General features: G+C 40.9%; 1 long non-coding RNA gene across 2 annotated transcripts in view; it reads right to left on the bottom strand.

The window, feature by feature from the left end:
• LOC134297566 (uncharacterized) overlaps positions 1-26,378 on the bottom strand; it is a 115,477-nt gene that overhangs the window by 51,766 nt on the left and 37,333 nt on the right. For both annotated transcript variants that reach the window (XR_010004359.1, XR_010004360.1), the window contains exon 3: positions 7,135-7,195. This is a non-coding gene — a long non-coding RNA (uncharacterized LOC134297566). The remainder of the gene's footprint in view (positions 1-7,134; positions 7,196-26,378) is intronic.

The raw sequence follows: 26,378 nt of genomic DNA, 5'->3' as shown, positions 1-26,378 counted from the left end.
AACTGACCTTGGAAAGCATCTGAATGTTACAAATTCTTAACAAAAGCTATTGGTGAGTGTTTCGATTCTTAAATTCTCCCCCACCACCTTTTCTTCATGTTTCTAATATCGATTCATATGCACAAATTTAATAAATTTGATACAAAATATGAAGAGTAATGATAATTTTGCACACCCCTAGTAAATGTGCATAGCATTACACAGCCCCCTACACCGTATTCCCATTAAGGACAAGATCACATTAATGTTATAGAATGGAGGCTTTCATCTCCCTATCACCTGGTTAGCTCTTGCAGAATTCTGGGAAATGTAGCTTAGGGAAGCCAAGGACCTCTGTAGCTGAGAATTCCATGGTGTTTTGGTGATAATTCATCAGCTGATGTCTAAAAGATTTAAAGGAGTGGAATACATGTGCTGGATATTCATGGAAGTCATTGGGGCCAGGTTGTGGCGCAGGCTGGTGAGCAGCCAGCTGCAATAAATCACTCTGACCAAGAGGTCATGAGTTCGAGGCCAGCCCGTGGTGGGGTGAGCACCCTGCAATTAAAAAATAAATAAAAAATAGCCCCTGCTCATTGCTGACCTAGCAACCCAAAAGATAGTTGCATCTATCAAGTAGGAAATTAAGGTACCACTTATAAAGTGGGGAGGCTAATTTAACTAATTTACGACCCCATAAAAATCATCCAGCTGCCATTGGAATGAGGAAGTGCCATCGCAGTGGATGATGAAGCAGCTGCTCCCCCTGTGGCCAGAATCGAACATCCCCTCAGGAGAAGGTTAAATTGCCTCTGCATCTGTCTCTGTCTTTGTTCTATGTGAGAAGGGGTGAGAAGGGCGGAATATAAATACTGTAAATGAATAAATAAATAAATTGTTTAACTTCTAAACAATTGGGTGGTACAAGGTAGCTTTCATAAATAAGTTGTACAGTAGAGTCTCACTTATCCAACATAAACGGGCTGGTAGAATGTTGGATAAGTGAAAATGTTGGATAATAAGGAGGGATTAAGGAAAAGCATATTAAACATCAAATTACATTATGATTTTACAAATTAAGCAACAGCACATCATGTTTTACAACAAATTGACAGAAAAAAGCAGTTCAGTACACAGTAACGTTACGTAGTAATTACTGTATTTACGAATTTAGCACCAAAACATCACAATGTATTGAAAACATTGACTGCAAAAACATTGATTACTACTAAAAGGGAAACTGTGTTGGACAATCCAGAATGTTGGATAAGTGAGATTCTACTGTATTTGGATTGTTATTGTGATTTTTTTTCTCTGGATTGCTGCTGAGAACCTTGAAACCCCCCTCAAAAAAACCCTAAGGATTTTGTTCTTGATTAAATCCTGCATGATCTTAGTACTAAGGTGATGGGATTCCTATACTGGGAAATTTCTCAATGTCTTTATCAAGAATTGAATTAAGAATGTATTGCTCGTGGCCTTCTGAAAAACTAATTTATGTTGCCTGTTTGAAGAAGTTTTGTGTTCTTAAGGTTTTGACCATGGCCATATTTGCTGGCCTGAAGTGGACTGCTAAGTTTCAAATATTGATTCAAAGTAAGCAGACAGATCTTTGGCTGGGAGTAGACCGAATTTTATAATATTCAAAAACAAAGGGGAAAGCAAACATGATAGAACAGATCTCTGTTTTAGGCATGCTTTACATTTTTCAACACAGTTGAAGTGAGTTGGTTTCTGCAGAGCTCAGAGATGTTTTTTGGGTTGTAGACTTTTTGGGTTGGATTAGAGCTGTCAGAATCTATTGGCTTGCCATTGTCTAATGAATTCTGGAAATTGTAGTACAAAATTAACTTTTCCAAACTTTTCATGATCATTATTGGTGGTTTATTCTTGCATGAGATTATTTGCATCTCACCAAAACTAAGAAGAATACACTGACTTTCCTATCTTAAAAGATCCTGTAAAATCATTCCCTGTTGGATTATGCTCATGCCAAAGTCACCTTAATACTAAAAACCAAAATCACACAATAAACCTAATACAGTGGCTATCAGCTATTAGAGAACAGGGGTAGTTTTGGAGCAAATGCATCTTTTTCAGCGGCCAGACATAATTTTTAAGTGCTTATTATTCACCTGAGCATGCAATTTTAAATACCTTGTTTTATTATATCCATTCCAATACATCCATTCTTTTAGCAATTTCCTTGTAAAATTAGATCTATGCCACTGTTCTCTCTTTTAACGCACTGAACCGGAGAACAATGGTAATATCTATTGTCTTTCATGCCATATTTAACCTTACAATAAATGTATTAAATATAGATTAACATCTTGTCTTTGTACAGCCTGATGTTTCACGGACTATGTCATGAAATTTCATTATAAACATAAATCAATATGCATTTCATGGTTCAAAATAGTAAATTAAGATTGCATTTTCAGTGCAAATACCATGCATTTCCAGTATCTTCATACTTATTTTAGACTGTTCCAGATATTTGAACTGCCTTTTCCCTGAGCAGACCTGTTTCATTCTAATCCTTATTTAATACCACAGTCAACTACTCTGTCCCACATAATGGATGGGATAGCCTTAGTGTAAATATGATAACCTTGCTGTAGGGATGGTCGTACTAGCACTTACTTTTTTTTAAAAAAAAGTCATTGGCAATTACACCGCAGCACTGCAGGAGCACTGAGCAGAGCATTTAAGGAACTAAATAAAGAAATGAAAAAGCAAAAGGTTTGCAGAATCATAGGTCACTGCTATTGGGAGTTTCCGTCTGTGCCAGTTTAAATATTTAGAGGGCTATATAAGGACTTCCTTATAACAGCAGGAAAGTTCACTTTTGAAATAACAGTTTAAGAAATAACTATCATCATCATAATGAAGACATCTTCACAAGAAGAATTTTTAAATAGCATGGGTTTACGATTTGTTGAGCTATTTGTATTATGTGAAGTAGTGAACATTTCACAATTTATTTGCTGCTGCAAAGATGGAATTTGGGAGGAATAACCTGTTCAGATGTTATTCCAGATGGTTTCTGTTCCAGGTGATTTCTGTGCATTAAGGGGTTTTAAAAAGCATATTATTTGAAATATATCTTTTCTAAGATATTAAGTATGCTAATACGTTTTAGCATAAATGTCTCTCAAAAATGATTTGTTCCAACCTTTTCAATTTTTTCCATAGGCAATGGGTCCTCTAAATGTCCCTCATAAAATAGAACACTGAGATAATAAAAATACAAAATATTGTTACATCAAACAAAACATGAAAGAGAAAAGAACCTGGGTGGAACCTTAAATATCAAAAACCAAATGCTGTGTTTTATGCAGCTTTGTTTCATCCCCCGTCTATGTTATGGTGGGTTCTTTGCTTTCTATGAGGTCTTTACATAGAGTTCTACAAAACAGATTTCTGCTAAATGAAATTTTGAGGGTAGGTTGTATCACTGACTTATGAAACTGGGACATGATAATGAAAAACAATAAGACACATTTAACTTTTTATTTGTTCTGCCACAATCAGTGCTAGATAAAAGACTTCACTCACTGCCTAAACAAATGTAAAAGCGTGGGCTAGTTTTTCATAAATCTATTGGCCAAAAGAGAGACTGCACATCATTTTCACTATTTACTCCTACAAGGGCTAAAGACCCAATTGTAAAAAAACAAAAACAATGAAAGCTTGCAACCCAAACTATATGATGCTGTTATGCATGGAAATTGGGTTAAACCTGGGCAAGCAGATCGTATGGCAACTCTAGAGTTGAGGGTTGCACACTTACGGGGAGACGCTTCATGTTTTGAGAAGCCTGTAATTGTGCACCTCCACATTCCTGCTAATAAGTCTCGGCAGTAGCATTTCAACCTTAGAATGAGAAAAATACCATAGGATGCCTGAGAAACTATTAAAACTCTGGTTTGTGGTGAATTAATTTGTTAGTAGGTTTATTCCATGCCTTCCAGGAAGGTCTGGGATAAACCCACTACTTCCACTGTCTGGATGCAGTTCAGAGAGCAGTCCTATGGTTTTCTGGGCGAAATTATCTGAGAAAACTGCAAGGACACCTACCTACCTCCCCAAAAGCCCACCAAACCCCTTTAAAAAGTTTAAAAAAATACTTACCAGGCCTCCATTACAGTGTTCCTGCAGTTCTCCTGGTTGGGGGGGGGGGGGAGAAAGAGAGAGAGAGAGCGAGAGAGAGAGAGAGAGAGAGAGAGAGAGAGGGGGGGGGGAAAGGAAAATTGCTGGAGGAACACTGGAATGAGGATCCAGTAAGGTTTTTTTTTTAAAACTTTTTAAAGGGGTTTGGGGGGCTTTTGGGGAGGGGATTACAGTGTCCGGGTGTTTTCCCAGAAAGTTCCGGGAGAACACCTGAACACCCACCCCAGAAAGCACGGATTTTCTGGGGTGTGTGTGGACATGCACCCAGGAACATTCACATTTTTAAAACGCAAATGTTCCTGGGATAAATGTCTGTCTGGATGCGCCCTCAGGATGACTTACAATAAAAAACATAGTGGCAAACATTCAATGCCAAAAATCAAGAACACCATATGACAAATCAAAGGGCTGGATTCAGCTGCTAGGAATTAAAAGTCCTTGCTACCCTTCTAGATGGAGAAAATAAAATAAAATGGAGTCAATTTTCCATGACTAAATACACAATTCGGGAAATGTGATATTTGCATCACATTTGCTGAGAAAATGCATACTATCTCCATGCAACAAACATGTCACTGATAACTTACAATACCTTTGGGGCTGCCAGAGAGTTTCTATCAAATTTAAATTTTACTGATTCCATATTATTACATTATATGGACGAATAATCTAAACAGATAAACAGTGTGGAATAGATGGAGAAATGTGAACAAATTGTTGTCTTCAGCTGAACCACTGTTGTGTGAAACTTTCCAGAATCATACAGGAGATTGTCTGAAGTACCTCACAAGAGAAATGAAAACATCAAATCTTGATCATGAACTTCAAGGAATATAAATCCAATAATCCCCTATCAAGATAGTCACGGTGGGAATTGGAGGCAAGAATGGGGATCTTCACTGACTGAATTGTGTTTATGACCATAGAGAAAGAAGGTCCAGCAGATCAAATAGAGTACAGAGGGATGAGCAGTTCAATTAGGTTGTAATCAAAAAGTAATTACTTTCCATTCCAGAAAAGATTGCATGACATTTCCTGGACCAATGTGTTATCTTCTAAATAATACATGCAGGCCAGGCCTGTACCTGGGATTGAACTGAGCAAATTAAGCTTCAGTGCATTTGGCCTCAAGCTGAGAGTATACACAACCTCTGTTGGTGCTCTAGTAAACATAAAGGGTAGACATCAGGTGGGAGAGAGCTCAGCCAGGATGCCAAATCTATGTTTACATCCAAGACTGTCAAAGATAGAAGAATAAAGACAAGTACAAAGCTGAAACCATATATTATTACAATATGTTTTAATTTTGCAAGCTGCAGTAAGCCATCTGAAATTAGATTCCAACTGCTACATGTATTCATCTAATTTCTATCCTTTGCTATTATAACAAAATGCTTACACCATCCTACTGATAATAGTTAAGTATGCCAAAAAGTTTTCCCTACCTAGGCAGTTTCTTTCACTTCCCGTTCTTGAAGAATTTACTGCCTTCATCTTCTAGCCTTTTTCCTGAGCTTTCAGGTGTTGATGGTTGCTGGGTTTTACAAGACGACAGCTTTGCCATTAAGCTCCTTCCCTTAGTGGTCAAGCTTTGCAGAAAATAAGTTGCCACTCTCTCTTCTCATGCTTGAGAGAATATTGCAACAACTATTTTATATTCATAATTAGAATTTAGCCTGGCCATTCTAGGCTCCTATACCATTGATTATTTATTTCATTCATTTACATCCTGCCTTTCTCCCAGTAATGAGAGCCAAGGCAGTTACAACATATTTAAAAACTGTATGGATTTTTTTTTGTGTGTCAGGAGCAACTTAAGAAACTGCAAGTCACTTCTGGTGTGAGAGATTTGGCCATCTGCAAGGATGTTGCCCAGGGGACGCCCAAATGTTTTTATGTTTTTATCATCCTTGTGGGAGGTTTCTCTCATGTCCCTGCATGGAGCTGGAGCTGATAGAGGGAGCTCATCCGCGCTCTCTCTGTATGGATTTAAAACTATTTAAAATATAATAAAAGGATAAATATGCAATCAAAGTATAATTTTAAAAAAATTACAATTTATTAAAAGGCTATACATGTCTGTATGTGCTTTCAAGTCACCTGTTGATTTAATAAATGAACCATAAAACTATATCAATAATACTTCCATAAGTTGAAGTATATTCAAAATGAGAGGGACTTAATGGCAAGGAATCATGTTTAGGACTGGAATTGCAGACATTAACATTCTAGACCAGGCATGGGCAAACATTGTCGCTCCAGGTGTTTTGGACTTCATTTCCCACAATTCCTAACAGCTGGTAAACAAGCTAGGATTTCTTGAAGTCCAAAACACCTGAAAAGCCAAAGTTCTAGATAAAAAGACTTCCTATAATTTCATACTTTTTAGCATTTTCCTCTCTATAGCCTAGCTATAGTTCCATTGTTGTGGACAGGTCCCAGAACTTCTGTAGGCATGGGGCGTACATTAAAATTATAGTCAGGAAGCTTATGAATCCAGATAGAATCCTGATAACTCTTAGGGAGTTTGCTTCCTTGCCAGGTGATCTTGTCCAAATATTAGCTGATCTCTGGAATGCAGAAGTGGCCTCTGGTGGTAAACATGATCTCTGCCAAGCTTCTTTCACAGAGTGGAGCAAAATTGGCCTCTTGGTTGCCAGGGGAGTTGGTAGCAATGAACCAAGTAAGAAGGTGATTAGAGGGCAATTCAAAGTGGGCACATCTGCACTCACACTTAGATGGGTGATATATAGCTCATGAGGACTGATTAGCTTAGTCTGGGGAAAGTTGCTTAATATACCAGGTTTGGGATCTCCCTGAGTCTGGCCAGTCCATACTGCTGCAGGTGGTTCCTATGTGCAGCTGTCCCAACAGACATCCCATGCTTCCTAGGTTCGGGTGGCTTGGAGACATGAGATGGCTGTCCCACGCCCTGCTCCCCATGCCACTACTGACTATAGCACCAAGATGGTGACCTACCTGAGGTTCAAGTTCTCCCTTCTTCCATGTTGTGTCAAGACCTCGGCCACGTAATCAGGAGCTAAGGTTTAAACAAACAAACAGGAAAATCAGCCAAAGTCAAAAGTCCAGCATTAGAAAAGTCCAAATTGTGGAGTCCTTGGAAGTAAAGCCAAAATAAAAAAGAAGTTCAATCCACAAACAGATAGGTGTGGGCCAGTGCCGAAATCCAAATTCCAAGCACCTGAAGTTTTTTTTTCTTCATGTCAGGAGCAACCTTAGTCGCTTCTGGTGTGAGATAATTGGCCGTCTGCAAGAACGTTGCCCAGGGGATGCCCAGATGTTTTGATGTTTTTACCATCCATGTGAGAGGCTTCTCTTATGTCCCCGCATGGAGCTGGAGCTGATAGAGGGAGTTCGTCCACACTCTCCCCGGGTGGGATTCGAACCTGGCAGCCTTCAGGTCAGCAATCCAACCTTCAAGTTACAAGGCTTTACCCCTCTATGCCACTGGGGTAAAGCTGGTGAAGCAACATAGTCAAGTCAGAAACAAACAAAAGCAAAGGACCATGGTCAGAAATGCTGGTAGTCAGATGAGTAGCAGGGTAAGGTTTCAAAACAAGAAACAATTACATTGTCGAAGGCTTTCATGGCAGGAATCACAGGGTTGTTGTGTGGTTTCTGGGCTGTATGGCCATGTTCCAGAAGCATTATCTCCTGACATGTCACCCACATCTATTGCAGGCATCCTCTGAGGTTGTGAGGATGGCCATACAGCCCGGAAAACACACAACAACCCAATGACGTTGTCCACCACAACAAAACTCAATACTGAGAGGGTTTTTTTATCCTATGATCTCAGCTGTTACTTGTTTGATTATTGTTTTTCTGCTAATCTGTTAGACCTGCAATACTCTGCTTGTTCTCTCCTATACTCCAAAGGTAGTGGTATGTTTAACCCTTCTCTAGGCTGATCAGTTGTGCTAGCTTCAGCTTGCTCAGCTTGTTGGGGATTGTTATGATTGCAGGCTTTGTCTTCAGCAGTGACTGAGCTGGGCTGGGAAGACTTCTGACTTTCAGCAATTCCTCATCCTCACTATTGGAGTAATGAGATGTTGCATGACTCACAAAGATGGCTGGGATGAGAGAAAGAGGGGCTTAACCCCTTCATTTCTCCCAGCTTTATTTGCAAGTCATGGAAGAAAAAAGGAGGACCTCTGAGCATCAGTTAGGTCACGATCTTGTTATTGTACCAAACAGCAACACAAAGGGAAGGGGAACTGTCCAGCGAGTCTGAACCTGAAATTAGATTCCAATTACTACATGTATTCATCTAATTTCTATCATTTGCTATTATAATAAAAATGCTTACACTATCCTACTGATAATAGTTAAGTATTTGAAGGGACTATTGTGTAACAATGCAGGCATCAAAGGCATGTCTTATCTGCTTGGATTGCATCTGCGAGGCCCCATCCAACAGATCTGTTTTGAGTGGTTAGGGCTTCTAGCACACAAGACCGGGAGAGCAAAATTCAGATCACTCAACAACCCACTGCAAATAACTTGCCCAGCATGTTACAGATAAAATTGCACATATGTGCTCTGACTTAGATACTATAATAAATACAGAGCCAATGGATGTAACTCTGGTGTCCCCACTTCTCTAGTGACAATGAATAGTTTTCAAGTTGTATAACTGAGAGAAGTTGTCCAGAGTTTTGGGGATTGATTTTATTAGTATTCAGATGACACCCAACAAGTCAAGGATGCTTTTTTGGTCCTAAACTGTTGCCTGTCATCAGTAATAGTCTGGATCAGTAATAGGCTGGTCCAGGCATGTAGCCGGGGGGGGGGGGGGGGGCTTGAGGGTGGTCAATTCTCAGGGTGGTCCGCGAGAAGGCCTTACTGGTATTATTTAAACTGTTATGTTTTTTCATATCATGATCTGATCACCATGCTCAATATATCCCATATGCATGGGGATATTGGGATAACGATACAAAAGGTTTGTTAAGGTAGGTCCTCTCTCACTCAGATTCAGCCCGCCCCCCCCCCCCCCGAATCAAAATCCTGGCTACGGACCTGGGCTGGTCCTAAACTGGTACCCGTCATCAGTAATAGACTTGTACGGATTTAGTTTCAGAACTGAAACTAAATCCATGAGAGATGGAGATGCACCTGGTCATTCAAATCACTGATGGGTAAGATTACTACAGGGAGCATACAATTCTCTTGCTGCAACAACTTCTGCAACAACTAGTTCTGGTTTTGACCCAAAGCCGTATACATCTCAGGTGCAGGTTCTTATTCTTCCTTACAAACCTCTTATGCTTTGAGCTCTGCTTGAGAGGCCCTTTTATTTAGCCCACTACATCCAAAGGTACATCTGGTGGAAATATGGAAGAGGACCTATTCAGTGGTTGCCCACTGAATTTGTTTTTTAGTGAAGTTTGGCTGGCACCCTCGCAGCTTTCTTTCTGGAGACAAATACATACTTTTCTGTTTCTACTTGCTTTTGGGACAAGGCCATCCGACCTAAGCAATGTGCTTGATTTTTCTTGGTGGTATTAGTGTGTCTGTGTGTGTGTTTCACAGTATATGTTTTAATTTATGGGGGGTGGGTTTGGCTTTTTGTTTTTTCAACTCTTTTTAAATTTTGTATTTTGTGACTTTTTAACTATGTTTTTTTCCATTTGTTGTAAACCACTCTGAATGTCTAACTGGAAAAAAGAGGGATACGCATACATATTATAGTAGTAGGAGTAGCAATGTAAAAAAATGAACAAATATTGTAAGACACCTGGAGCCCCATGTTGAGAATGAGGCAGAAATTGCAGACAGATAGGCAGACAGAAATATGCCTGCAAGATACACAAGCTTGCAAACATTTTCTCTCCACTGCTGCCAATCCCCACCCTCCTTGTATTCATTATGCATGTGGTTAAGCTTGTTCAACTTTGTTAGATTGTATACTAAAAAGGGCTTTGCACAAAAAGCAGGAACCAACAGATATCAAAGAAAGTGATTTTATTTTGAACTCTGCATATCGGAAAAAATAGACTTTGCAATTCTCATACTGTGGTAAGATATATTATATGCACCTAAACAAATACAATTACATCAAAAGAAACAAGAGGGTTATCCTTTTCTGAAAAAAGAAAAGCCAAGCAAAGAAATCAGAGCAACTTATAAAGGGAAATGTTATTAAAGTGATGTCAAGCAGAGCACAAGCCCATGAGCAGTTCCAGGGAAATGCTGCCCAATTCGCCCTGCTTTTGAGGTCTCTAGCAAGGTGCTTTAATCTGTACTTTTACATTTGAAGCACAGATTTACTTTAAACAGCAAAGGAAGAGCCTGGCGATGGATACTAGCATGGTTGAGGAGGGAAAAGAAAAGAGTCTCTTTTAGCACTCCTAATAGTAATTTTACGTTGGATTACATCTTGGCAACCAGCAAAGCTAAATGCCCAAAGTGGCCCTACTGTGTGTTAATCACATGGCTAATTTGTTAAATTTGCATTTCATTTGTTTCTTAAGCTTTGAAGAAAGTTTATTGATAAAGTTCCCCTCTCTCCTTCTCCATGGAGACTTTCTAAGGGATTTGACATCGATCAATTGGATTTCTCTCCGTGACTCTCTAGTAATTAGTGCAGCTGAACATGAAGAGTTAATCATGGGGCAAAGCCTTTTGTGTCTGCCCTTTTTGTGGTTTAATGGAAAGTAATCACCCTTGGTTAGTGGCTAAATGTAGGCTTTCTTTGGCTCTCTGAGTTTGTTATCTTCAGAAACTATGTTAAGAAAAATTCTCCTTTTTCAAAGAAGCACTGTTGGGTTGTGTGTTTCATTTTGATGTTCTGTTAAATTCCATAAATTTGATTGTTTCACCTTTTTATTTGACAAATTATAATAGGAAAGGGGAGAATAAAAATCCATCACAACTACCACTATCATCATCATTACATTTTTTGACCGAGGAGGGAAAAGGTGACTATACTCCTTAAGGGGTAAAGGTGACTATACCCCTAAGGAAATTGACAGAAGAAAATTGTCTAGGCTCAGAAGATACATCCAAATATGCTTCTGAGTGCTTGTGAAATGAAATTAACTATCAGCATTCCAACATGCATGTAAAAATATGTGTTGTTGAACAAGGCAGACAGAAGACATTTTGAAGCCAGTGGACTTGAGTACCCATGATCAATCTAGCTAAGGCTTACTTAGGGGATGCAGGACTTCTAAAAATGTACCGTTGCTCTGATTATATTCCACCCCTGCATTTGTAGCCCAAGGCAACAGTCTGACTCTGCCTAATGGTAAAACAAGCCTTTTCCTTGAAAGAGCTTCCAGAGGAATCAACAGTAACTGGTCTCAAGTGCTGTATCTCATCCTATATCTTTTATTTCTGATATAGCTATGAAAGCTTATTTCTCCACACAGATGTTCTTAGTAGAGTTGTGTTCCCCAAATCTGCTTCACCCACTTCCAAAAGGGCATTTTCCAAATATCTCTCAGTTCCTCTCCCTCTCATCTATTCATGATTGTGCCAGTAGCACATTTTCTCTATCTTCCTGTAGGAATCCCATCACTACAAGGTTCCATCCCTCCTCCTCTTCTTCTTCTTTTTCTTCTTCTTCTTCTTCTTCTTCTTCTTATTCTTATTCTTATTATTATTATCATTATCATCATCATCATCCCATCTCTTCTCATAGTTCAAGGTGAGGCACAACACAGTTGCAATACATTGTCATACAATACATTCAATAACATGTATATATTAAAACAGACTTCATAAAATACACACATTAAAACAAAGATTAAAATACAATAATCATAGAAAGTAATTTTTACATTAATGGTTTAAAATTAAAATACAGTAAGCATAGAATGTAATTTTAAATTCATGATTTAAAATTAACTAGGTAGGCCTGCCAGAATATGAAGTTTCATTGACGGGGAGAGATAAATGGTCATCCTTGAGATCTTGGTTTACATCCCTCATCACTGTTCATACTTGGATAAGCTAAGTTTATGGAACTTGCAATCCAGCAACAGTTGGAAAGCCACAAGTTGCCCACATCTTTCACATGCAAATTGATTCCATGATACAGTAGAGTCTCACTTATCCAACATAAATGGGCTGGCAGAATGTTGGATAAGCGAATATGTTGGATAATAAGGAGGGATTAAGGAAAAGCCTATTAAACATCAAATTAGGTTATGATTTGACAAATTAAGCACTAAAACATCAGGTTATACAACAAATTTGGCAGAAAAAGTAGTTCAAAATGCAGTAATGCTATGTAGTAATTACTGTATTTATGAATTTAGCACCAAAATATCATGATTTATTGAAAACATCGACTATAAAAATGCGTTGGATAATCCAGAATGTTGGATAAGCGAGACTCTACTGTATATAGAAAACCTAATGGGATTTTTCCTGAAGATATTTGCCAGAGTAGACGTCCAGGCACAGTTTGCTATCACACACTGCACACAAAGTCTAAAATGTTTAAAAAGAACAAGGTCCTGCCCCCACAATACAATGTATGGAAGCTCACTGAACTGACAGCTGAATTTTTCTTCAGTACTGATGATAGGACAATGTCCTGCACCACATTCAAGGTCAGTAGCTTTTACAGCCATCAGAAGGAAGAGTTTAGGAGATTTAAGAAGTGTGGCTCAGGCTGGGGCAACAGTTGCTGGTTCCCTCCACAAAAGCGTAACATAACGCTACTTAAGATTGCCACCTAACACTGCCTAATGGGGGGAGATAGTCAAGAGTTACAATTGTTATAGACTATAGAGTCAATTGCACCTACCTCTACACCTCTCATCCTCCCCATTTATGAAGCTCTTTCATTCTTTTCCCAAAAGCATTGGGCATCAGAAAAGAATGAAACAGTCATTTGACATTAGTAAGCCACGAGGCATATGGTTTTACAGCATAACGTATTTATTTGGCAGCTGGTATGGTGTCAACTTACTTTCCTGGGTAAGAGCTGTGTGTTATGCTGACCAACTATACTTCCTTATTTACTATGCTTGAAGTCAGCCAATACAAAGGACAAACCTCTGGCCTGTTTTCTTTCCCCTCCACATAAGGGCATTTATTTCCAAGAAGGCTTATCAGCAGAGTCTAGGGCAGCATTTTGCCTTGGAGGTATGAATCAACAAGGCATTCCTATTGCTGCATCAAGGTTAAAAAGGGAAGTCAAAAGATGGGTGAGTCCCAAAAGCAGACGTGTTTTCCTCAACATCCACACAGGCCTGTTTTGTCTCTCGACAGAGCAATCGCCTTCATCTCTCTCCCTTTTCAGTCAGATCAAGATGTGCCAGTTACACCACTTAATTATCACGGCTGAGGACTCTTCCCCTCAGTTAAATACAGGGTTTCAGCTTTCAGTTGTCTCATTTTCTCCAGCAGTTTCACTACCTCATTCATTGTTACATTCTCCCTTTCTATCTCTCTCTCTTTCTATCTCTCTCTCACACACACATTGCCACTCACATTTCCAAAATGAATCAGAGTACAGGGGACACTATGATCTACTTTCTTCCCAGGTTGCTCAGGGCATTGTGAAGGAATCAAGAGAGGAATAGAAATTGAGAAAGTTCTGTCCTTCCCTGCTGACTCAGAGGAGGTCCATGTCAAACAGCCAAAACTGTTGCAAAGAGGAGGCTGACTTAATTCTTGTGACTTTTTGTGTTTCAATCCCCAGAGGCATAAAACCTAGACTTCCCTATAAGGAAAGCAGAATGTGAGTTAGCTTCCCACTCCACAACACCTTATTCCTTTTGCATTCCTTAAAATTCATCAACAAGCATGCCAATCCTTTTAAAAGAGAGAGAGAGAGAGAGAGAGAGAGAGAGAGAGAGAGAGAGAGAGAGAGAGAGAGAGAGAGAGGGAGGGAGAGAGAGAGAGAGAGAGAGAGAGAGAAATAGAAGTTTGATTGATACAAATTCAAGATAGTCTGCTTAGAAAAATATCACAAAGGTTTTGAAGGTTTTTAAACTTCATGAATGCTGAAAATCTACAGAATCTGCACCTGGGCCCAGTGTTTAGCTCAAATAAAATCTGTGAACAAGTAGGGACATTTTATCACATATGATGGACATATGAGAAAGACCCCCAACATGGATACAAATGAAGACATTGATGGAGGGGATCTTAAAGATTAATATTAAATTTAAACCAGAACTGTTTCTTTGTGACTGTTGGGTGTAAAGGTGAAGAAGACATGCAGAAGATTGCTTCAGTATATGACCATGGCAGCAAGACTGTTGCATGCTCAAAATTTTGTTTCCTCTTCCTGCACGTTGGGAGAGGACAGCTATTTGCAACCCTGATGAAGTGAGGCAACTGGTTAAATAAATAGTCCCTACCAAGACTAGTTGTAGAGGGGCGGAGCATTGTACTTAAAGTTGCTGCCCCCCTTTAGCTCCAGCATTGGAGCTGTTGATGCTCATGTCTTCAGGAGCTGCCCTTTCTCCTTACATGTAGGACTGTAAGTAGTGGGGGGGGGGGGGAAGCAGAGGAGTCAATGCTTATTTCAGCCGCTTCTGTATGGGCCTGGGTATCTTCTTTCTAGGGTCTGTCACCCTGCTGTGGGCAACAGTTACTATATACTTTGCACAACTTGGTAGGCAGATCTAGCACCAGGCATTGCACAATGTTTTTAGAAGCCTTTCACATGCTGACAGCTAAGCTAGGATGCCCATTCCACTAAAGCATTAATATGTAGTGACATTTAAATAGAATATTAATACTTAGTGACATTCAATTAGTCCAAGGTCAGGTGATGCTGTCAATTAGATTTTCCAAAATGGACCAAAAAAAGGAAAGGTACATCTATTCTCCTGAAGTAATGTAGTCAAACCAAGCTGTGCCCGGTTCAGGAATGGCAGCTAGCAACAAGCGGGGGGGGGGGGGGGTGCCCGATTTTTGGATGGAGAATGAGTTATACCAATTGCTGTTGAAATGGGGGAGTGCCCCGTCTGAAAGTTTTATCTATCCAGTTGGCTGGAATGACCTTGGCCTTCTGAAAGGCATAGGGTTGATGTTGAAAGCATTGTCTGACATCCAAGGTATCATGATGTTTGGCCTCAGATTTACATGGTGTGATAATGCCCAGGCAGAAATGGACCGGCAATGGAGACCTTTGAAAAAATGATGCAGCCAGTAAGAGGACAAACAGAGGAAATTTTAATCCTTAACACATGGTTTAAGTTCTTACATTCACCACGAGGAGATCACTTAGCACTGCAGTGATTTTTTCAGGTCAGATGGTATCCATCTGTCTGCTGAGGGCACTAAACAATTTCTTCATGATCTGCAAGGGAGCATCAGGGCTGTTTTAGCAGGCTTGTGGGGGATAGGGACAAGTCAGATGCTTGCCCCTAATCTGTGGTGGAAAACGGGGATGCAATTTAACATCTCAGTGTGCACCTAAGGCACTCATTTTGGTAAAGGCCAGGAATGGAAACTCCCACCTGTGCATTCGGTCAACCAAGGTGGGGGTGAACAGAAATTGCTTTGGAACTGTGGGGAAATTCTAATCTCACTGAAGTTTCAAGACATGGAGTTTGAATATTCTGTGTAGCTTCCCTAAGTAGTTACTCTGAATACAACTCAAGTGGGGTTATGCTGAGGGCACCCAAGTTAGCTGAGGAATATGTCTGGGATGGCCACTGCCTCAGCTTATCCAACATCAAGTTCAACCCCCACTTTGAGTTGTTGCAATTCATGAAAAAAGTTTAAATAGGTAACAATTAATAAAAGTTGCCCATAGCTATCTCAACGCAGTTGTTTTATCTCATTATGTCATTGTGGTTGGGCAAATGGAAGAATTCATTATTGCCTACTATAGATGGGTTGGTGCAACTAACAGAGAAGAAATGGTCAACTATTTGGTTAGGAAAAAGTCATTAGGGTCATTTTTTAAAGACTGAAAACCCCTTATGGATATTTTGCACAAAAAAGAGGGAGGGAGGAAGAAAATGTCTTGGTAACCTTTGACTTTAACAATTAGAAGGAATTGACTATTAAAAGAAGAGAAAATGTGTTATTTCCAGAGAGTTAGGTATGAAAAAGTATGTAGTATGTATGATGATGATGATGATGATGATTACCCACCTCTTCTTGTGGCTCAAGGTGGGTTACAGTATAATTAAAACACATAAACAGTAGGAAAATACCACAAATACACATAATAAACTGTATTTCTATAAAAGATTCATGTTAAAATGTATTTCTATAAAATACATATTAAAATACAAGAAAACAGAGATTAAACAAGGGACACCAAATTAAAATTCATGCTTAAGAACTGGCTATTGATTGCTGAAAAGATTATCAATAGGAATATCTTTTTCTCTTTTTTAGTTTTTCTACCTCTTTTAGTGTAATGTTAAAATCTTTGATAAAAAAGAAAATATCTACTCATTTAACAGAAGGGAAATACTGAGACAGAAATATGTGTGGGGGATCTGTCCCAGCCTGACTAGTTAACAGAATCGCCCACCTAGCATGAGGCATTCTGGGAGTTTTCATTCCAACCAGTAACTTGTTCAGCCCTGCCAAAACAGTAATCACTTTAGAACAAATTATGGAGAATAGGAGACATTATATATGTTTTCTCTATTTGCATAATTTCAACCACACCCACAATTCAGCTTTCCTTGGCAGGGAATGGAGCTTGCCCTGGGGACAGAATTTTAATTTAAACAATAAAACTGAACTAAAGACACACCGTCTTGATATAGGCACAAAATTCACACCAGCAGTGACAACTTTGTTCTCTCTGGATGTAGACAGAGAGATGGCTCCATTCAGCAACCTAACCTACCAGTATCTGCTCAAACATGTTCCCACACAATAAGAAGCCTTGTGGGTTTAATGAGTCACGCACAAGCACTTATTCACTTTGAGCTCTTATGCACGTCTTTCACATAGATAGCTCTTGCTAGTTTGTCACCTAGGACATGATTTTAAAGCCAAACAAAGAAAGAAATATCCATGACCTATCCATCTCTCAGTATTGTCATAAGTGAGCAGAGAACTGTTATCTATTTTCTTTCTATAAAGCCCCTAAAGATCATTATAAAAACCCAGACTAGAATTGTCTGTGCCAAGTCGCTAGCCTCTTTTCAAACAAGATACAGTAGAGTCTCACTTATCCAACATAAACAGGCCAGCAGAATGTTGGATAAGCAAAAATGGTGGATAGTAAGGAGAGATTAAGGAAAAGCCTATTAAACATCAAATTATATTATGATTTTACAAATTAAGAACCAAAACGTTATATTTTACAACAAATTGACAGAAAAAGCAGTTCAATACATGGTAATGTTATGTAGCAATTACTGTATTTTCGACTTTAGCACCAAAACATTGCAATGTATTGAAAACATTGACTACAAAAACATTGACTACTAAAAGGCAGACTCTGTTGGATAATACAGAACATTGGATAAGCCAAGGATGGATAAGTGAGACTCTACTGTATGTAATGAACATATGAACAAACAAGTACCATGGGGAGCCATGTGTGTACATAGAGGGTATTCTAGAAATGCTTCCTCATTTTTAAAGATAAGAGATAGCTCTTATGCACACTTATTTGGAAGTAAACCCTTTTGAACTCTGTTGGGGTTACAGCTACAAGTAAATCAACAAATGTAGGATTGCATTGCAGAAGATGACTTGCCAAACCAAGCCAATTATTCAATGGAAGAACCTATCCAAAAAGCAGCTAGTCCATCTGTGTTTGAACTTTGTATCAGAGGTACAAAAGAGAAGTAGCAAGAGAATAGAGCAGGATTGGGCCATGGCATTTTGTTGCCTGAAGCTAGTGACAAAATAGCACCACTCTCCATTCCACTCAAGAAGATTAGAGTGAGCAATTGGATTTTATTTAAAAAATGGAAACTCCACTGTACTCAAAATCAGTGAGTTAGTAATAAATATGTAGAACAGATTGTTTGTGACTCAAAGTTTTATCTTTCCGGAGAGTGAAATAACCAAAGAATGCAGGAGGAAAGGCTGGGTAACTGTCACCAACTCCCCATCCCAGCATCTCCTATCTTGGGTGGTTGCTTCCCTCTTCCTAATGCTAGCTGTCTTCCTTGACTATTTCACATGGTTCAGGGTTGTGTTTCATATAGTTCATGACTGTGCAATAGAGCAATTTTGAGGAGACATAAGTTAGTATTTTAGAGTTAATGTTTTAGATGTCATTTCCTCCTTTGTCCTCAGCTTACTTCAGTTGGTACAAAGTGAATTAAAAGTGCAAAAATAATTTATCTCAGCAGGAGAGAGATGTGAGGATGAGCAGAAATTTTGCCCATCCCTGAAGACGCAGGCAAAGCAAAGTGCTGCAACCCTTTCTAGCTTGTGTCTTCTTTCTCACTAACAAGATTTGGATCTTGACTGCACTCTTATGTTGCTTGGCTACATGTATCCCAGTTTTCATCTATGCAATGTTGGAAAATTTGGCACACATACATAGAAGGAGAAACTGCTATCTACATCCCATGCCCAATATATGTGAACACAATACACAATACACAAAAACACATTTTAAATGTTTTTAAAGTCCTATTTTTAAAAAATGTGGCAGGATGTGTGCCCTTTGAGTTTGGGTACCCAAGGTAGCTGCATGTCCTGCTTGCATTACAGAATAAGACATACATTAATCTTGATGCAGCCCCACTGAACATTCTGGTTGGGGATTAGTTGAGGAAAGATACAGAGAAGAGATAAAAAACAAAAAGGGTGTAATTCAGCAGAACCGACCTTATAATAAAGGAGTATGAGAGGACCACTTCATGAATTAGGCTTTGAATGTTACACTGATGTTCTGATTGCCCAGAATGTAGAGAAATGCTTGTGGGATTTTCTTCTTCATCTGTGAAAATAACTTGGCTGGTCAGGGGTAAGGGAAGGCACCATTTGTTGCCCTGCTTTAGTTAGCAAAAATTATTTGGCTAGCTCTGAAGTTCAACTATCCTCCAGATAGCCTCTGGAAAGATTGGAAAATATGAACGGATTGGTGTGGAAGAACAAACAAAAAGTGAATGCCTGGAAATATGAGAGAGTGGGTTCTAGAAACTTCAAAAGTACATCAGTGTTAGTACAAGTGGGGAGGTTACAGCAGAATCCATTGAAAGATGAGGCTCAAATGGCACCTGTGGAACAGGCAGCTGCAATCTCAAGAGCATTTAATGTATGTCTCATTTAGGGGTTGGTGAGGAAAGGCCATTATAACAAGTGATCTCCAGCTTGTGAACTATTATACCATTCTGTCATACGGAATTATCCTGATCTGTTTGACATAAAAGAAGAAAGCCCCGAAGACTGCTCCTTAAAAAGTGGTTAATTAACACATATGCCACAAATGTCGGAGTATCATAAATATTCTGAGTAGTGATAGATAACAGGATAAACCCAGAGCACATGCCATCCGTTCTTTATCTCTGCAGCTATCTAGAGTTTGGGATATTTACAGAAAAATTGCAGCTGTACATGCTTTTACTCCATAGCCATGTGCTTTATTATTTCAGCCAGATGTAAACCATAAAACAGCTTTATCTATTTTGTGGTTTGGCATAATGCTAATAAAATAAGCTACAAATACCTAACTTGCAGCACTGCTTAGAATCTTTATGTGCTGGTGATACTGAAAGCTATTTTTAAAATGGAGTGGAGGAAACCCCCAAATGCTCCAATCCGGCAAGGTCAATCTACATGTGCGGCTGATGTAAACAGGCATCATTTCTGATGCACATCCAAGCCTCTCTGAACTTGACAGATGAGTCTGATGATCTGGACAGGAATGCACACACTAAGTTTGCTGGTCAAAACCCAATAAAATGTGACTAGAGAGGAAATGGGACCATTCTACCTTCTGCGCTCTATTTTACAGGTAACCTTCAAATCTAAGTGAACTCTGATTTACAAAAATGTTTCTTTCTATTGATTTTTTTATCCATTATTTCCTTACTGCTTGCTTTTTAGAGGTTTTCTGGCAGCTGCAAAAATAAAGCTCCATATATTCCAGAGCCTGCTTTGTTAATACACTTGGTCCTCCATATCCACAGATTCTGCATTCATGGATTCAATTATTATGGCTTAAAATATTTTTTTAAGAATCCCAAAAGCAAACCTTAATTTTACCCTTTTACTATGAACTGTATATAACAGGACTTGAGTGGCCATGGATTTCAGTATCCAGTGGATACCAAGAGCCCATTGTATTCTCTAATCTTTTAGAGAACAGCATAATGTCATTATTAGGTAACAACAGCAAATGTCTGGTATCTTTCGCAAATTGTAACTAAAGCATATGAATATGATAGTAAAGCACAAAAATGAAGTTTTTTTTTTAAGTCACACGTAACTGCTCTAGAAGGCCTAAGAATATTCATATAATCAGCTGGGAGTCTTGACAAAAATATGTTAGTAAGAACCTACAAGACAAATGCCTGACATTTTGCTCAGTACTTAAAAGATCATAAAAGGTCTTCTAACTTCTGAGGATTCACATTTACAGTTGTTAATGACTGAACATAACCCCCAAACCCTCCATTTTCAGTCTTGCACTAACTCAACCAAAATGTTTATAGGATCTACATATCAGCATGCTGGGAAATGGCATCCCAATCAATCACTGGATGCCTTCAGGCAAGTAGTTGCGGCAAGACCCCATGATCTTGGAAGTGTTTTAGATTTCATTTTCCAGTGCTGTGATCTGCACTTTCTCAGGGTGTTTCCAGATAGGGCCCAAATCCATGCCAAAACAGGTTTTAAAAACCCACTTTGGCACGGATTTGCATCCACACACCCTATCCCAAAACCCAGGCTTTCTCTGGGGGATGTGTAGATGCTCTTTCGGTATTTACCGGGAGGGCACCCAGACATCCAGAAGATCCCCCCAAACTAGCTTTGAAAGTTTTTTAAAAAAACTTACCAGGCTGCCATTCAGCTTCTCCTCCTCACCCCTCCCCCAGCCTTCTGGGGCGTCATTTCTACACGCCAGGGGCCTGCCAGAGGAGCTTAATGGCAGCCCAGCAAGTTTTTTTTAACTTTTAAAGCTGGTTTGGGGGGGATGCGTGTCCTTTGGTTCTCCAGGCTCATGGAGCCCAAAGAACTGAGATTCCTGTGGAAACTGAACCACGGGAGTACCTGGGAGTCAGTCCTCACAGGCCCAATACCCCATTAGGCTCGGGCCTTTCAGGAAGGCTTGAGTCTAAAAGAGTAATTAATTCAGGACAGAATTTACCTGCTTTGTCCTGAATTAATTCTCTTTTACCAAAGGTGTTGTTTGGATACCTTCAGTAAAAATCTGACTAGCCCCACATTTTGGGCCCTGTCTGGAAAGGCCCTCAGAAACCTATCAATAGGGATACTTTAAAACTGAAAGATAGGCTGTGTGTGTGAGGTGGCAGGGGAGGGGGGCATAATCAACCATATCACTGCAGTTATATTTCGAAATACTGGATCACCAACAAATATTATTAGCTGTAATACTGTATTATTTATTAATTTGGCTACGTTTGCTTGAACAATTCACTTTCTATCACAGGATTATATGAAAATTGAACGTAATGGATCAGGCACAGACTAAGCCTGCACCTGTGCCCACTTGCTTGAGAGTAAACCCCCTTAAGTTCAGTGGGGTTGACAGATATGGAAAAGTATTGCAATTTCAGGTATTTCTGATTGTGGTAGAAGAACAGAAAAGTGTACTAGATATACTGCTACTATCACCAGTTCCATAGTCCCATACACATATAAGAAAACTTTGTAAAGAGGACAGTCATTGTCAAGGACAGAACGCCACAAGATCAAAGATAACAGAGTTTATTGGATAACAGAACTCAAAATGCCCGTAAAATACAAGGGCCAGGCAGTATTAGCCTTTAAAAGCAAAAAGGGGCAAGGAAAAACGTTCAAAAGATAAACCGGATTAAACCGGAGTTTAATCCGGGTAAAAACAAAACAGCTTGCTTCAGCCTGGGGATAAACAAAACAGAAGCCGGGGAACAAAGTTTTCAAAAGAATGCAATTAATTGGCAGCAGATTCCTCTCTGCTGCCAGCACTGTGCTTTGAGTAACTTGAGTCACTCCTCCACACAGCAGGCAAGATTTCCAATACACACAGATCAGCCGAGGATTGAAGCAGTAGAGTAGACCCAGTTCCTTTCCGTAGTTCAAGCCAGAAGCAGACGTTTGTAGTTTCACCAAGTCCGAGTAGGGGGAAGTCAAGCCGTGGTCAGTTCAGTCCGAAATCCAAAGCAGGAGATGGCGTCCGTCAAGAAGACGACGGAAGGTCAAAGCTAATGAGATTAAGCACAAGTTTGCACAAACAAAAGCCCACACAATTCCTCCCGCCGTCTGACCCCAAATTCCAAAACAACTTACGTATCAGCACACGAAAACACACCAGTCTTCAGGAAAGCGTCCCACACAGATCCCAAGCGTTCGTCCAGATTACCTTGCCCAACGCAATTTGCAATTGCTCCCAAGCCTCATTTTATGCCAGTTACAAATCCTCATCACTATCAGCTGCCCTCCTTAACCCGGGCGTTTCCTCATCACTTTCCTCATCAGAGCTGGAACACCTCTGACTACGCCCCACAGCATCCCCAGCTGTGGATCCCGTCCCATCCCTCCAGCTTGTCCATGGGTCTAATCCTGAAGGTCCCCATTCATCTTCCATCCCATCATTGCCAGTGGCACCCAATTGCTCCCTCACCCGAGTCCAATCCATCTCATCCTCCTCCGAGCTCACCAGCCCCTCCTCCATTCTCTCCGTAAACCCCTCAAAAGACTCTTCGTCAGATGGTGCTGCAAAGATATCTCGCAGTCTCTTTCTTTCTCGCTCCTCGAGAGTATCTGACTCTTGAGGAGTCTTACGCCCACGTCTGCCAGTAACAGAGCCATGAGGCTCAATCATAACACTATCCCCTCTCACAAAGGCCTCCTCCCCCGAAGGCGGAGAGGTGGCAGTGATACCCTCCGCTATAGCACCACGACGACTGGAGGTATCTAATTTTAACAGTGAACGATGGAAAACTGGATGGACCTTTAAACTAGACGGTAAACGCAAACGAAACGCAACGGAAGAAATCTTTTTAACGATAGGAAAGGGACCCAAATACCGAGGCGCAAACTTTCCCCCAGCCTGTTTAATATGTTTGGAAGACAACCACACCAAATCCCCTTCTTCCAACTCCTCCCCTGCCTGCCTGCGGCGGTCGGCCTGAGTCTTTTGCGTTGCCTTAGCTTCCAACAGTAAGCGACGGGCAACATCATGCAACGCAGCCATTTCCGAAGAGCGGTACACAGGGTCAGAAGAGACCACATTGGTCGACGGCGCCACACCTCCCCGTGGGTGAAAACCATACGTTAGTTCAAATGGCGTATGCTGACTAGACGTGTGCACCGCATTGTTGTACGCGAACTCCGCCACCGGTAGCCACTTCACCCAAGCAGTGGGTTGATCTAAACAAAAACAACGTAAATATTGCTCTAAGAGCCCATTAACCCGTTCCGACTGACCATCTGTTTGCGGATGAAACGCTGAAGAAACGTTTAACTTAGTACCTAAGCACTCATGGAAGTGTTTCCAAAAGCGTGACACAAATTGCGGAGCCCTATCCGAAATAATCACCTCGGGCGCTCCGTGCAAACGATAGATGTGCTTAGTAAACAGTAAGGCCAACGTAGGGGCCGCCGGAATGGTTGAACAAGGAATAAAATGAGCCAGTTTGCTAAATAAATCCACCACCACCCAAATACAAGTATAGCCCCCAGACTTAGGCAAATCCGAAATAAAATCCATGGAAATGATTTGCCATGGCCTCTCAGGAACAGGTAGAGACGACAAAAAACCTCTAGGGCGCCCAACAGGCGTCTTACTCTGCTGGCAAACAGCGCAGCTGTCACAAAAGCGCAGAATGTCTTGCCGCATTTTTGGCCACCAGTAGCTCCTGGTGATAAGCTGCACGGTCTTGAACCTGCCAAAGTGCCCAGTCATGGGTTCGTCATGGTGGGCTCTAATCACCTCCAACCTGAGGGCCCCCACTGGTACATAGACCTGCCCCCTGCGTACCAATACTCCGTCTTGATCTTGTAGATGAGGCAGTATTGTACGGTTACCTGCTGATAACAGCATAAGTTGCTCCTGAGTCCACACATCGTCCCTCTGAGCCTCAAGGATCTGGTCATGTAACCCGAGCTCATTATCTACAACACATAGAGAGGCAGTAGGCAAGATGGTCTGACATACTACCTGCTCATTGGTCTTAAACTCCGGCTTGCGGGACAAGGCGTCGGCCCGCAAGTTTGCCTTCCCCTCCACGAACTGCACTTTGAAGTTAAACCTGGAGAAAACAAAGCCCATCGGATTTGACGCTGGTTTAACTTTTTTGCTGTTTGCAAGTGCTCCAAATTCTTGTGATCAGACCTGACCACGATTTGGTGCCGCGCCCCTTCTAGCCAGTGCCGCCACACCTCAAACGCCACCTTAATCGCCAACAACTCCTTCTCCCATATGGTATAGTTCTGCTCGAATGGTGTTAGTTGCCGCGAGTAAAATCCACATTGACGCAAGGTCCCTGAGGAATCTTTCTGAGACAATACAGCCCCCAACGCGTAGCTAGAAGCGTCCGCTTCTACCACGAACGGTTTGTCAACATCAGGATGTGTTAGTATGTTGTCTGATTGAAAGCTAGACTTTAGTTGTAAAAACGCGTCGTGAGCTTCCCGTCCCCACACAAATGGCTGTTTCTTACGCAGGAGCTGCGTCAAAGGCACCGTGAGCTTTGCAAAATTCGGAATAAACTCCCGGTAGTAATTAGCGAATCCTAAGAACCTTTGCACATCCTTCTTAGTCTTAAGCTCCTGCCATGAGTTGACGGCGTCAACCTTATGTGGGTCCATTTTAAGTTCCCTACCTGACACTACATGACCTAGGAACTCCACTTCAGGCACATGAAAGACGCACTTAGAAGCCTTGGCGAAGAGCCCATTAGCCCGCAGACGGTGCAGAACCTGCTTGACATGTTGACGATGTTCTTTCTCGTCCTTAGAAAAAATCAAGATATCATCCAAATAAATCACTAAAAATTGGTCAATTAGGTCCCTAAACACATCGTTCATGAACCTCTGGAAGACCGCAGGCGCATTGCAAAGTCCGAAAGGCATGACTCGGAACTCGTGGCATCCGAAGCACGTGTTAAATGCCGTCTTCCATTCATCACCTTCCCGAATTCGGATTAAGTTATACGCCCCCCGCAGGTCAAGCTTGGTAAAGACCTTAGCCCCTTGCACCCTTGATAACAGTTCCGAGATTAAAGGCAGCGGGTATCTATCCCGAATGGTGTATTTGTTTAGGATCCGATAATCGCAGACCAACCTAAGTTCCCCAGTCTTTTTGGCTACAAAGAATACCGGTGCCGCAGTTGGAGAGCTAGATGGGCGAATAAACCCCTTGGCTAAATTTTCATCTAGGAACTCTCGCAAAGCTTGCCTTTCCGGTACAGTCAAGGCATACAGCCTTCCTGCTGGCAATTTCGCACCTTCCGCTAGCTTAATGGCGCAATCATACGGCCTGTGCGGCGGTAACTTGTCCGCTTCTTTTTTACAAAATACATCAGAGAACTCCCCATACTCAGCAGGCACTCCCTCCATATCAGATTGAGAAACGTTCAGAGTGCAACAATCCTGCCTCTTTAAGGTCAACTTACGCGTCACCCAATCTACTTGTGGATTTACTACAGCTAGCCAATCCATCCCCAAGATCACATCGTATCTGGGCAAGCTTGTAATATCCCACACAAACGTTCCTGTTACTCCCTGCACCTCCCACATTACTGCTGAGGTCTCATGGTTAACCACCCCAGTCTCCAGCAGTCTCCCATCCGCTCCTTCCACCCACACGTCGCATGCCTTGCGCACTCTAGGAATGCCATGCTTCCTAGCAAACTCAATATCCACATAAGAGACCGTAGCCCCTGAGTCCAGCAGTGCCAAAGTAGAAACAAGTTCCTTTCCCCCAACAGATAATGTAATGGGTACGAAAACATGCTTCCTCCCCTCAGTTGACTGCTTTAGTAGCCCTAATGCGTTGGACTCACGTCGCACTAGGGATGGCCTTTTCCCGAAAGCTGGGAAGGTTTCACATTACAGTTTTTGGCAAAATGCCCAGCATTCCCACAGTACAAACACAACCCCAGCTGTCTCCTGCGGTTCTTTTC

Source organism: Anolis carolinensis, chromosome 3 (genome assembly GCF_035594765.1).
Source record: "Anolis carolinensis isolate JA03-04 chromosome 3, rAnoCar3.1.pri, whole genome shotgun sequence".
Taxonomy (NCBI): Eukaryota; Metazoa; Chordata; class Lepidosauria; order Squamata; family Dactyloidae; genus Anolis; species Anolis carolinensis.
This window is presented reverse-complemented; position numbering and strand designations above follow the sequence as displayed.